The following is a 14,675-nucleotide window of genomic DNA, read 5'->3' on the forward strand; positions in this document are numbered from 1 at the left end:
GGAGATTTATGGAAATTATGACAGGTTTGAATAGAAAAAAATAAACCACTAAAACCAAGACATAAACCTTCCTAAAGATGAAAAAAAAATCCAGAGCAAAGAAGGCAGAACACATAAAGAAATCTAGCAACTACCAAAGAAAATGGAATAACTAAAAAGCTTGATTTAATTCAAAGATGGCAAGAAAGAAAACGAGAAAATAAAAACAAATACAATGAGCGTATACATAAAAAAAAAGTCAGTAATTACATAAATGTAAATACATTAAAGCCTCGAAGTAAAAAACAGAGATTGGCAAAAAAAGATTAAAAACAACTATTTTCTGCTTAGAAGAGACACAACTTTAGTATAAGGACACAGAAAGGTTGAAAGTCAAAGGTCAAAAGAATATATACCATACAAACATTAAAAGAAAGGTGGATTGCTGTTTATCTGACAATGTACATTTCGAACAAAGCATTATGAGACATAAAGAGAAACATGTAATGACACTGTGGTGAATAAACCTAACATGAGCCCCAGCGAATCCTGTCCTTTCAGAAACTAGAGAAAGAAGGAACATTTTCAACACATTATTTGAGGCCATCAAAAATCTGGTACTAAAAGCTAACAGGAATATTATAAGAAAAAAAAATTACAGGTCAATATCTCTCATAAGTGCAGATACATAAATCCCAAACAAAATATCAGGAAATTGAGTACAAAAACAACAATATTAAGAGATCATGAGTAATCAAGGTCTATTCTGAGAATTAAAAGTTACTTTATCATTCAAAAATGGATCTGAACTTAATTCACTTCTTTAACAGGATGGGGAAAAAACATAAATCCTTCAATATATTCAGAAAAAGCACTTAACAAAATTCACCATGCTTTGATGACTAAAAAAAAAATCCTCAGAAATTTAGGAATAGAAGGGAATTTTCTAGTCTATTGAAGTCTATCTGCTCAAATTTTACAACCACCTTCTGGTGGCACAGTTGTTAAAGCCCCTGGTTGCTAACCTGAAAGGTGGGTGGGTGAACCTCAGCCTGCTCCACAGAAGATGCGGCAGTCTGCTTCCAGAAAGATTTACGGACTTGAAAATCCTATGGAGCAGTCCTCCTCTGCCCTGCAGGATGGCTGTGAGTCAGAATCAAGGGCAGCGGGCTTTTCGTTTCACATTCAAGAGTGAAACAGTAAAATTTTAATTCTTAAGGTCATGAAGAAAACAAAACTGTTCACTTTCATTACTTTGTCCAGTATTACACAGGAGGTCTTAGTGTAAAAGGCAAATGAAAGGGGGAGGGGAATTAGGAAGCTTGGAAATGAAGAGGTAAAAAACTGGCTAAAAAAATTACCTTGGAGTTGATTCTGACTCATGACAACCCTATGTGTTACAGAGTAGAACTGCTGTAAAAACCCAACTGCTGAGGAGACAATACAGTTACAACAATATCTCTCCCTGTGGTCAGGTTGTGTGAGAGACCACCATACAATCAGGTGATTGTTTAACTAATCCAGATCTCTGAACAATGAAAAGGATTTTATGTTTTGAGGACTTAATTGCATGAAAGTAGGAGAGCCCAGACAAGCTGGGTCCTCATGCCAGTGTACTTTCTCACTACAAAATCCAGGTATAAGCTAATATATGATCTGTTGCTCTCTTTTCGGTATGAATTTTCTTTTTTTTTTTTTTGTAGCTAGTAACAGTCAAGTTTCATTTTACCTGAGGGTTGCTACATCCCTTTTAGGTGTCTTTGGATATCTATGGAAACCTTGGAGGCATAGTGGTTAAGTGCTAGGGCTGCTAACCAAGAGGTTGGCAGTTCGAATCCACCAGGCACTCCTTGGAAATTCTATCGGGTGGCTCTATTCTGTTCTATAGGTTCGCTATGAGTTGGTTTGACTCGATGGCAGTGGGTTTGGTTTTGGTTTTTGGATATCTCTGCTCTAACCATGGCAATCACTGAATTAGTCAACTCTCAGATGGCAGGCTTATTTACGTTTTTCGAAAGTTGTGTTGACAATATCTTGTATAAGAGATTCCTTAAAGTTAATTTTGGGTTCCTTGGCAGTGCAGTGGTTAAGAACTCAGCTGCTAACCAAAAGGTCAGCAGTTTGAATCCACCAGTTGCTCTTTGGAAACCCTATGGGGCAGACCTACTCTGCCCTACACTCACTATGAGTCGGTATCGACTCGATGGATTTGGGTTTTTTGTTTTTTTGTTTGTTTCCTACTAAGGGTGATAAAATAAGAGCAAATGCCACTGTTTATGGACAGCAGATAAACACTGCAAAAAGGAAGAGAAATGAACAAATTTCTCTTGAGCAATCACTAAGGGCCATCTAAATATTTTAAATCTTAGCATAATTAAATTTCACTTTAGCACACAAAACAAGGCATTTAAACAAATAATAATTAGGTCCTCTTTGAAACTGACTTTAGAAGTCCGTATGCTAATGAGATATAAACTCCTACTTCTGATCGAGAACTCTTGGGGAAGCTGAGGTAGTAAGAAACAAACACCCATCAACAGCGGCAGGACAGCAGGAAAAACATTAGAAGAAGTTGACATTGCTGTATATTGTGGCCTGTTTGCTTACATGACACTTTGGGACTGAGTTTGATTTCTCAGACTTTCCATTAGCCAAGCAACTGAACTGCTGAGAATGAGGAGCTTAGGCACATTCTAAGAGGAGACATCACCATCATCTCCACCACAATGATACCCATCCCAGAGGGAATACGCAGACAGGACATTAAGGGAGGGATTTGGAGGATGTGAGGGGAAGGATGGTTGCTATCATTACATCCGTCTTTGTACTGTGTGTTGTTGTGGTTGTTAGGTACCGTCGAGTTGGTTCCGACTCATAGCGACCTTATGCACAACAACGAAACACTGCCTGGTCCTGCACCATCCTTACAGTCGTTACCCCTGAGCTCATTGTTGCAGCCACTGTACCAATCCGTCTCGTTGGGAGTCTTCCTCTTTTCCGTTGACCCCGTACTTTGCCAAGCATGATGTCCTTCTCTAGGAACTGGTCCCTCCTGACAACATGTCCAAAATACATAAGACGCAGTCTGGCCATCCTTTTAAGGAGCACTCTGGTTGTGCTTCTTCCAAGTCAGATTTCTTCATTCTTTTGGCAGTCCTTGGTATGTTCAATATTCTTCGCCAACACCACAATTCAAAGGCATCAATTCTTCTTCGGTCCCCTTATTCCTTGTCCAGCTTTCACATGCATATGATGTGATTGAAAATACCATGGCTTCAGTCAGGCACACCTTAGTCTTCAAGGTGACATCTTTGCTCTTCAACTCTTTGAAGAGGTCCTTTGCAGCAGATTTACCCAGTGCAATGCATCTTTTGATTTCTTGACTGCTGCTTCCATGGCTGTTGATTGTGGATCCAAGTAAAATGAAATCCTTGACAACTTCAATCTTTCCTCTGTTTATCATGATGTTGCTCATTTGTCCAGTTGTGAGGATTTTTGTTTTCTTTATGTTGAGGTGCAATCCGTACTGAAGGCTGTGGTCTTTGATCTTCATTAGTAAGTGCTTCAAGTCCTTTTCACTTTCAGCAAGCAAGGTTGTGTCATCTGCATAATGCACGTTGTTAATGAGTCTTCCTCCAATCCTGATGTTCCATTCTTCTTCATATAGTCCAGTTTCTCAGATTATTTGCTCAGCACACAGATTAAATAGGTATGGTGAAAGGATACAACCCTGACACACACCTTTCCTCACTTTAAACCAATCAGTATCCACTCGTTCTGTACAAACAACTGCCTCTTGATCTATGAACACGTTCCTCATGAGCAGAATTAAGTGTTCTGGAATTCCCATTCTTCGCGGTGTTATCCATAATTTGTTATGATCCACACAGTCGAACACCAGTTGCATAGTCAACAAAACACAGGTGAACACCCTTCTGGTATTCTCTGCTTTCAGCCAGGATCCATCCGACATCAGCATTGATATCCCTGGTTCCACGTCCTCTTCTGGAACCATCCTAAAGCTCTTGCCGTTCCTTGTCTATATACTGCTGCAGCTATTTTTGAATGATCTTTAGCAAAATTTTGCTTTTGTGTGATATTAATGATTTTGTACTGTGTAGGCCCAATAAAATCAGTCTCCTTTTTAGGAGCTAATGTTGAGTGCTCATTCAGATATCGGCCTATAATTGTAGCTTAGACAGGAAAATAATATATATTTTGGTCACAAAAATAGTGCCTTCTGAAAATGACCACACTCTCACTCCACAGACACAGTCTAACCTACTTCATTATTTTATTTCGACTGACCAATATTATAAAATAAAATTTAATAAAGTTGGACAACCAGGAGCATGAATATATAAAGAGAATCTACATTACTCCCCAAGGACGTTTGATTTTTCTTCTCTGAAATAGTCCCTTTTCTTCATTTCTTGCTTCATTAGTTACCTGGGGAGCTTTCGGGTGCACAAAGAAGTTCAGCCACTGCTGTGATATCCATTCCAATGCAGCTGTCTACATATGTGAACATGGAACAGAACAAAATACAGTACTGTCTCATTCTCGATAAGGATCCTATGTTTTCTGTACTTGAGATTTTTTATTCTCATTTACGTTCATAAACTAAACTTCAGCAACGATGGGCACTTAACTAACATTATACCTACTGAGGATCTCTACTTGAGTCAATATGATCTTCATACCTACATATTTCAGAACTTACGTCAACATTATATTAATCAACTAAAATAAACATGTAAAATGCTTTCTTATTATGTTCCATATCTCAGTGAACAGTACCAGGATTCACCCATTTGCCTGAAGTGAGCACCCATAGAATCCTGGAAGTCAAACATGACTTACCATTCTCTTTCACCCTACAAATTTCATCAAACACTATGCCCTGCCAATTGATTTTATGTGTCATTCTGTCTCCATATTCATTTCCATTTATTTAGATCATTCTAGCATCATCTATCGCCACGCATACTTCAAACACTAAACTTGTGCCTCCGATCCATTCTCCATCGTGACATTACAGAAGTCCCTCTAAAATGTAAGTAAAATTGTATTATTCCTAGGACTGTCACAGAACTTCAAGTTTGGGGTGCACCTTAGAAAAACAAGAAGTCAAGGATTTGGTGAGTTCTGATTTTGAAGCCCTCTTTAATCTTTCATCACTTTCTTCTCCAGGGTCTTCTCCCAAGTATTACAAAGGAGAATGGACCCCACGTCTCTCTAGTTCCTGGAAGAATGATGTGAATGGAATATAAGTCTTAAACAATGTAAAACTGGCCAGCAAGCATGAAGATGGCCTTTCACAACACCACCCAGTTCCACCCTTATTCCTTTGTCCTTTTGGGGATTCCAGGCCTGGAAAATTTTCACGTACAGATAAGTTGCCCCATCTATGCTGTATACCTGATTGCTCTCCTAGGGAACATCAGCCATGTTCTACTTCCTAGCAATGCTGGCTTCCACTGACCTGAGCCTACCCACTGCTACTATCCCCAAGATGCTGGGCATCTTCTGGTTCAATTTTAGGGAAATACTTTTTGGTGCCTGCCCCACGTAGATGTTTATGATTCACCTGTTCACCGGCCTGGAGTCTGGGGTGCTGACAATCATGACCATAGACTGTTATGTTGCCATTTGCAATCCCCTGAGATATGCCATGATCCTCACCAACAAAATGATAGCCATTCTAGGTATAATCATGATGGTGAGATCTTTAATCTTTGTCACCTCTTTTGTATTTCTCATCTTTCTATTGTCCTTCTGTGCCGCCTGTATCATCCCCATACCTAATGTGAGCACATGGCCGTTGTTTGTCTTTCCTGTACCAGGATCAGAGCCAAAAATTTCTTTGAGATGGTGGCCTTGACTGTAGGATTAATTGAACATATTGTAATTGATTTCTCCTCTGCGAAGTTACTCTACATGGTGTTCCATTTGCCATCATGGAATGCCCAATTCAAGGCTCTCAACACCTGTGGTTCCCGTGTGTGTCATGCTCATCTTCCATATTCAGTGGCATCACTAGAAGGCTCCAGGGGGTGTGGACCCACTAGGTGACACTGTCAGAGGGAATAACACCAAAATGACTGTCTGTAAAATTTTTGTGCTATGTTTCAGCAGAAATTTATTATTTTTTATAAAAATACCCCTGTAGTTAGTTATAACAACAAAAACATTTTTTGTAAGCCCAGCTTACATGTATCAATATACCTACAAGGCTAAAACTATGCTAATTTACTTTTTGAACCTTCTAATCTGCTGTGGTCTGAGCTATCATTATTACCCAATTACAATGACACTTTGAATGACATGATTTCATCTACACCCACTAAAAGCAGGCGTTATTGTTTTCGTTCCGGCCAGTGTTTTTAGTCTCTGATTTTGTCAAATTTTCTGGTGTTTTAGCTGCAATATTGTGCTAATTAGTATTTGTGAACATATCTCAATAACTTTTTTTGAGAATGAAGCAATAATTAAAGAAAAAGGAGAAAAATTAAAAAAAAGTCTTCCCATAAGTTGATGTACACGTTTTTTAACAACCACCAAAATCAAGAAAAAGAATATTTCTGTCATTGAAAAAAGTTCCTTCATGTCCCCTTGCATTCAATTTCTTCCCCAGCTCCTGGCCTTAGGCAAGCATCACTCTGCTTTCAGCCACTGTACATTGGCTTTCCATATTCTAACATTTCATATAAATGGAATTATACCAAATGTATTATTTTGTCTTTGGCTTCTTTCAATATAATGTTGTTGAGTTTCATATGTGTTGTTGTATGTTTCAGTAGTTCAGTGTTTGTTATCGGTAAATAGCACTCCATTGTATGGATAGACCACAATGTGTTTATCTATTTACTTCTACAGGGATTTTTTGAGTTGTTTCCAGATTTTACTTACTATGAATAAAGATATTAAGAACATGCACCTACAAGAATTCGTGTGAATATATGCTTTTATTTCTTTTGAGTAAATACTAGAAGAGGGATTCCTGAATCATACATGTATAGCTTTCTAAGAAACTGCTGAATGGTTTTGAAAACTTGTTGCACCATTTCACATTCATACCAGCAGTGACAGTCTCAGTCCCTCCACAACTTCACCAGCATTTAGTGTTGTCAGTCTTTTTAATTTTAGCCATGTTTGTGGGTATGCAGTGATATCTCATCTTATCTTCATTTTGTATTTCTCTGATTGGCCATTTAAAACCTTTTTTTAATTTTTTTCTGTGACAAATATACATGTAACAAAACACAATTTTAACATTCTTCATATGTACAATTCAATGACATTAATTATGTTTATGATGTTGTTCAACCACCACCAATAGCTGTTTGCAAATATTTCTATCACCCTTAACAGAAGCTCAGTTTGCCCTAAGCAGTGAGTCCTTTTTTTCACCCTTTTCTCCTATCCACTCCTGGTAATCACTAATAAACTTGGTCTCTGTGTTGTTATTAGTTACTGTCAAGTAAAACCAGAAAGTAGCAGAGCTGGGAATTGAACTTTCAAGTTTTTGTCATTGACCACAAGACTATTCTGCATTAGGTAAACAATGGTTAGGAAAAAATTTATTACCACAATATCAACTATATCCTTGATCTGCCAGGCATTAATGGAGTTATAATGAAGTAAGCAGTTCCATATAAGCAACCTTGTTGGTTTTTTGTATTTAAAAAATGGCATAAGAATAGGACTTCTTGAAAATATTTCCCACAAGTAGGACTGTAGGTCACAGACACTAGAAAATTAAGAAGGTTCTCTGGGTATGCTGTATTACTAGAAATTGTGAGCATAGGAGTGCATGATTGGTTTTATGTACATATATAGATGCATACTTTTGATCATTACATTTCCAAATATCAGAACTTCATATCCAGTGGCACTTTATCTTGAACTCTCCTCCTTTAAGGTTTTACTTTTATGTAATTATTAATACTTTTCTTTCCTAAGTATCACATCATACCCCTTCAACTGGTGTGAAGTGAGTTAACTCTGAGACTTTTCCTGAGCCTCCAGAGACAACACTGACTCTATCAAGGATCACATGATATGAAGAGTTGGGAAGGAAGCTCCCCCATCCCCTGGGATAAGAAAATGTTGGACTCCTGATACCTCAGCCCCTTCAGAACCAACAAAGATGGTCTTTATCTGGGGAAGCAGAGAAAGCTGAAGCTTAGGCATCAACTCGCCTTTCTGAAAGCCAGCGTTTGGAAGATACAGTCAGAGCCAGGAAGATTCCTCTCTGGCAGAGATCACTGTCTCCTTCCAGTAAGTCTTTCTCTTAACAAAATAAAGCCACCAAGCCAACAATATAACATTGGGCGCCTGGCTAGGGCAGAAGTTGGGATGGTATTAGAGCTGAGCTTACAACTGGGGAAACTGTAGTGTTGAAGCATGAGGGCCAGAGTAAGAAGGGAAGGTGGGGATAGGTCTTGAGCAGAGGAATGGCATAGCACTAGACGGAGATTACTGCTCTACGGTTAAGGTCAGACTTCTGTGCTCTCTGAGGAGGGAGTTTACCCAAACTGCAGTTCAGGGACCAGAAGCAGGGTATCAGGTGGGAGATATCTAAAGCAGCCTTAATTGAACATTTATGGGGTACATGAGGGTTAGTGCAGATTTGGAAGGGAAAAGGGTTCTCAAACACTCTCCCTTCATCATCACTACTTAGAAACCTCACAAGTCTGCCTTTTACTTAAAACCACCTGCTCCTCCTTCTTCTCTTTCCTTTACTTCTCTATTCTCAGACCGATCTTCTCCATTCCAGTTTTCTCTTTTTCATCTTCTCTCCACCCTCTATTTCCTGGACACCTCTGCTTCTATTTTCTCCGCTCTTTTCCCTCTGTAATATTATCTTCCACTTATTCAGTCTAGACTCATTCTGCTGTGCACAGCTTTTTCCAAACCAACAGAAATTCCCAGGGGGAACAAGCATATGGCACCATATTCTACTCAATGATTTTATCTTTTCCTCTCATCATGATATCTTTCCTTACCTCCTTTCTTGCCTCCAGGCCCTACTGAATAGGTTTGATGTCAGACACAATAATTAGCACAAATTCCTATTCAACTTCTATAAACTCTACTTCAGTAGCCAAAGAGAGGTCTCTCCATGGGTCCCAAAAGTTTTACTCTATCCACATTATTAAGGATGATTCTTAATAATGAAGAAGTAGCTCTTCTGAGGTCATGTTTTGAGTGCCTTCCAGCCTGAACGGCACATCTTCTGGTGCTACGTCAGACAATGTTCCACTGATGTTCATAAAGTTTTCACTCACCGATTTTTTCAGAAATAGACTTCCAGTTCCTTTTTCCTAGTCTGTCCTGGCCTGAAAGCTCCCATGAAACCTATCCACCATGGGCGAACCTGCTGGTGTTTGAAATACCAATGCCATAGCTTCCAGCATCACAGCAACACACAAGCCACCACAGTACGACATATTTGTGCCCATTCCAAAGAAAGGTGACCCAATATAAAGTGGAAATCATTGAACAATATCATTAACATCACATGCAAGTAAAATTTTGCTGAAGACCATTCAAAACAGTAGCAGCAGTACGTCAACAGGGAGCTGCCAGATATTCAAGCCAGATTCAGAGGAAGACATGGAATGAAGAATGTCATTACTGATGTCAGATGGATCTTGGCAGAAACAGAGACTACCAGAAAGATGTTTAACTGTGTTTTATTGACTATGCAAAAGTGACTGTATGGATCATAAAAAATTATGAATAACATTGCGAAGAATGGGAATTCCAGTACACTTAATCGTGTTCATGAGAAGGCAGTCGTTCGAACAGAACAAGGGGATATTGCATGGCTTAAAATCAGGAAAGGTGTGCATCAGGGTTGTATCCTTTCACTGTATTTATTCAATTTGAATGCTGAGCAAATAATCCAAGAAGCTGGACTCTATGAAGAAGAACGGGGCATCAGGATTCAAGGAAGACTTATTATAACCTGTGATATGCAGATGATACAGCCTTGCTTGCTGAAAGGTTGATCAATGAAAATCAAAGACTACAGCCTACAATATGGATTACACCTCAACATAAAAAAAACAAAAATCCCATAACTGGACCAATAAGCAATATCATGATAAATGGAGTAAAGACTGAAGTTGTTAAGCTTTTCATTTTACTTAGATCCATAATCAATGCCCATGGAAGCAGCAGTCAAGAAATCAAATGGCATATTGCATTGGGAAAATCTGCTGAAAAAGGCCTCTTTAAAGTGTTAAAAAGCAAAGATGTCAGCTCGAGGACTAAGGTGTGCCTGACCCAACCCAAAGATGTCAGCTTGAGGACTAAGGTGTGCCTCACCCAACCTCATATGCATGCAAAAGCTGGGCAATGAATAAAGAAGGCCAAAGAAGAATTGATGCCTTTGAATTATGTTGTTGATGAAGAATATTAGATATACCATGAACTGATAGAGTGAACAAGTTTGTCCTGGAAGAAGTACAGCCAGAACGTTCTTTAGAAGTGAGGGTAGTGAGACTTCGTCAGACATACTTTGGGCATGGTATCAGGAGGGACTAGTCCCTGGAGGAGGACATCGTTCTTGGTAAAGTAGAGGGTCAGTGAAAGAGAGGAAGGCCCTCAACGAGATGGGCTGACATAGTGACTGCAACAATAGACTCAAACATAGCAACAATTGTGAGGATGGTGCAGGGCTGGACAGTGTTTTGTTCTGTTGTACATAGGGTCACTATGAGTCATAACCAACTTGATGGCACCTAACAACAACTACACAGGTATTCCTCCTCCAGACACAAAGATCAACAATATTGCAGGCAGATTACTGGTAAGGGTCTCTTGCACAAGGACTCCTAACATATCACAACTGTTGCCCCTAGTGAGAGAGATCTTATTAACCTGGGCAAAGAAACCTGAGAATTGAGAGACAGAAGATAGAATGATGTAAGTAGAGGGGCTTAGGAGAAGGAGAGTGAGGGTATTCTTCAAAAAAGAGGCCAGAATTCTGTAGCTAATGTATAACTCTCAATCATAAATTCTAGTGCCAGTGGCCTGGCACTGTATGGATACTTCTGACTGTATTTATCATATTGGTCTTTAAGATTTTTTCTTTGTCTTTGGTACCTGAAGTTAGACCGTGATATGTCTAGGTGAATTTTTATTTTTACTTATCCTGCTTGACATTTATTGGAATTCCCGAATCTGGTTAATGATGAATTTCATCTCTTCAGGAAAGTTCAAAAGCCCCTGCATCACTCTCTCTTGTCTTCAGTCTGGAACTTTAATTACATGTATTAGGAAGTGTTACTTTATCCTCTTTCTCTTACACTTTCTTCAGCATTTTTTTTTTCCAGCTACATCTGGGGTAGATTCTTCTGACCTCCCTCAAGTTTATTAACTCTCTTTAGCTGTCTCTAATCTTCTAAAATCTATCCAATGAGTTATTATTATTGATATCATGTTTTTTGATATACCTAGTTCTTTGTCAAATCTGCTTTGTTACTTTTTATAGTTTCCAGTGCCCTTTTTTTTTAATCCCACACATTTTCTTTTTAATCACCACACGACAAAAAAGATAGAGTGACTCAGTCTAATCAGAATCACATAGTCTTTGCTCTTAGCCATATTTTTAAATTTTCTGTTTACCAATTGAAGCTCCGTGCTAAAAAATTCCTCCAATTCAGTCTTCTGGGTAACTATCTCTTCAGCTGGTGACCAATCTACTATTAAATATATCTCTTAAATTTTTAATTACTATATTTTTCATTCCTGGGAGACATGACTAATTATTCTTTTTTAAATATACTTATCCTTTGCTTGTATGATCAAGCTTATCTTTCATTGTTTAAAACCCAGCAAGGAAATTTGTTCAATATTCTTTATCAAATAACTCCATAACTCAAATTTTTGTAGATTGGATTCTGCTGTTATTTTTACAGACCTTTACTCATTTTTTTTTTCATTCAAAATTTTTTTTTTCTGCAAGCAATTCAATTTTTTCAGAAAGCTACATGTTGGAATTCTTTGTGGAGAAAAATTAATTCTTCAAGAAAGGATTTGGTCTTGCTCCTGTTATTTTCTGAGAGCACTGCCACTATGGAATGAAATTAATTTCCTTTTGGAGCCAAAGTGGTGTTAGCTCAGGTTGCAAAGTCACATGAAGACCCGTCTATGGCTCAGGAATTTCAGAGGTTTTGCCCCTATAACAAGCTTTGGGATGGTTAGTTTTCTCTCATGTTCCAAGTATGGGTGCAGAGAAGGGAGGTGGAAGAATGGATTTATTTCTAGTGCACACTTACACTGAGGGTGTAGTGTTATGGAATCTTATTTCTGTGGGGGAATCACCTGACACATTCCCCCACCTGAATGGGTCCTGGATTTTGACTTCTGTCTCAGAGCTCCATGAAGTAATGAAACTGGTGCTTAAGTTCATGTAATGCCACAAATGCCCTCAAGTTGGAACCCAACAACGACATTTGATTTAAATCTCCGGATTTCACTCATTTCTTCGCCTGATATTCTTTCTTTTTTTTTTGTCTGTTCATGGATGCGTTCAAGACATTCAAATATAGATATTAATACAGGTATATATATATATTTTTAACTTTTATTGAGCTTCATGTGAACGTTTACAAATCAAGTCAGTCTGTCACATATACGTTAATATACATCTTACTCCTTACTCCCACTTGCTCTCCCCCTAATGAGTCAACCCTTCCAGTCTCTCCTTTCGTGAAAACTTTGGCAGCCTCCAACTCTCTCTATCCTCCCATCTCCCCTCCAGACAGGAGATGCCAACACAGTCTCAAGTGTCCACCTGATATAATTAGCTCACTCTTCATCAGCATCTCTCTCCCACCCTCTGTCCAGTCCCTTTCATGTCTGATGAATTGTCTTCGGAGATGGTTCCCGTCCTGTGCCAACAGGCAGTTTGGGGACCATGACTGCCAGGATTCCTCTAGTCACATCCAGACCATTAAGTATGGTCTTTTTATGAGAATTTGGGGTCTGCATCCCACTGATCTCCTGCTTCCTCAGGGGTTCTCTATTGTGCTCCCTGTGAGGGCAGTCATCGGTTGTGGCCAGGCACCAACTAGTTCTTCTGGTCTCAGGATAATGTAGGTCTCTGGTTCATGTGGCCCTTTCTGTCTCTTGGGCTCTTAGTTGTCGTGTGACCTTGGTGTTCTTCATTCTCCTTTGATCCAGGTGGGTTGAGACCAATTGATGCATCTTAGATGGCCGCTTGTTAGCTTTTAAGACCCCAGATGCCACATTTCAAAGTGGGATGCAGAATGTTTTCATAATAGAATTATTTTGCCAATTGACTTAGAAGTCCCCTTAAACCATGGTTCCCAAACCCCCGCCCTTGCTCCGCTGACCTTTGAAGTATTCAGTTTATCCCGGAAACTTCTTTGCTTTTGGTCCAGTCCAGGCCAGTTGAGCTGACCTTCCATGTATTGAGTGTTGTCCTTCCCTTCACCTAAAGCAGTTCTTATCTACTAATTAATCAGTAAAAATCCCTCTCCCTCCCTCCCTCCCTCCCTCCCTCCCTCCCTCCCTCCCTCCCTCCCCCCCTCGTAACCACAAAAGTATATGTTCTTCTCAGTTTTTACTATTTCTCAAGATCTTATAATAGTGGTCTTATACAATATTTGTCCTTTTGCCTCTGACTCATTTCACTCAGCATAATGCCTTCCAGGTTCCTCCATGTTATGAAATGTTTGACAGATTCGTCACTGTTCTTTATCAATGCGTGGTATTCTATTGTGTGAATATACCACAATTTATTCACCCATTCATCTGTAGATGGACACCTTGGTTGCTTCCAGCTTTTTGCTATTGTAAACAGAGCTGCAATAAACATGGGTGTGCATATATCTGTTTGTGTGAAGGCTCTTATTTCTCTAGGGTATATTCTGAGCAGTGGGATTTCTGGGTTGTATGGTAGTTCTATTTCTAACTGTTTAAGATAACGCCAGATAGATTCCCAAAGTGGTTGTACCATTTGACATTCCCACCAGCAGTGTATAAGAGTTCCAATCTCTCCACAGCCTCTCCAACATTTATTATTTTGTGTTTTTTGGATTAATGCCAGCCTTGTTGGAGTGAGATGGAATCTCATCTTAGTTTTAATCTGCATTTCTCTAATGGCTAATGATCGAGAGCATTTTCTCATGTATCTGTTAGCTGCCTGAATATCTTCTTTAGTGAAGTGCATGTTCATATCCTTTGCCCACTTCTTGATTGGGTTGTTTGTCTTTTTGTGGTTGAGTTTTGACAGAATCATGTAGATTTTAGAGATCAGGCGCTGTTCGGAGATGTCATAGCTGAAAATTCTTTCCCAGTCTGTAGGTGGTCTTTTTACTCTTTTGGTGAAGTCTTTAGGTGAGCATAGGTGTTTGATTTTTAGGAGCTCCCAGTTATCTGGTTTCTCTTCATCATTTTTGGTACTGTTTTGTATTCTCTTTATGCCTTGTATTAGGGCTCCTAAGGTTGTCCCTATTTTTTGTTCCATGATCTTTATCATTTTAGTTTTTATGTTTAGGTCTTTGATCCACTTGCAGTTAGTTTTTGTGCATGGTGTGAGGTATGGGTCCTGTTTCACTTTTTTGCAAATGAATATCCAGTTATGCCAGCACCATTTGTTAAAAAGACTACCTTTTCCCCAATTAACTGACACTGGGCCATTGTCAAATATCAGC

This window comes from Loxodonta africana, chromosome 7 (genome assembly GCF_030014295.1).
Source record: "Loxodonta africana isolate mLoxAfr1 chromosome 7, mLoxAfr1.hap2, whole genome shotgun sequence".
Lineage (NCBI taxonomy): Eukaryota > Metazoa > Chordata > Mammalia > Proboscidea > Elephantidae > Loxodonta > Loxodonta africana.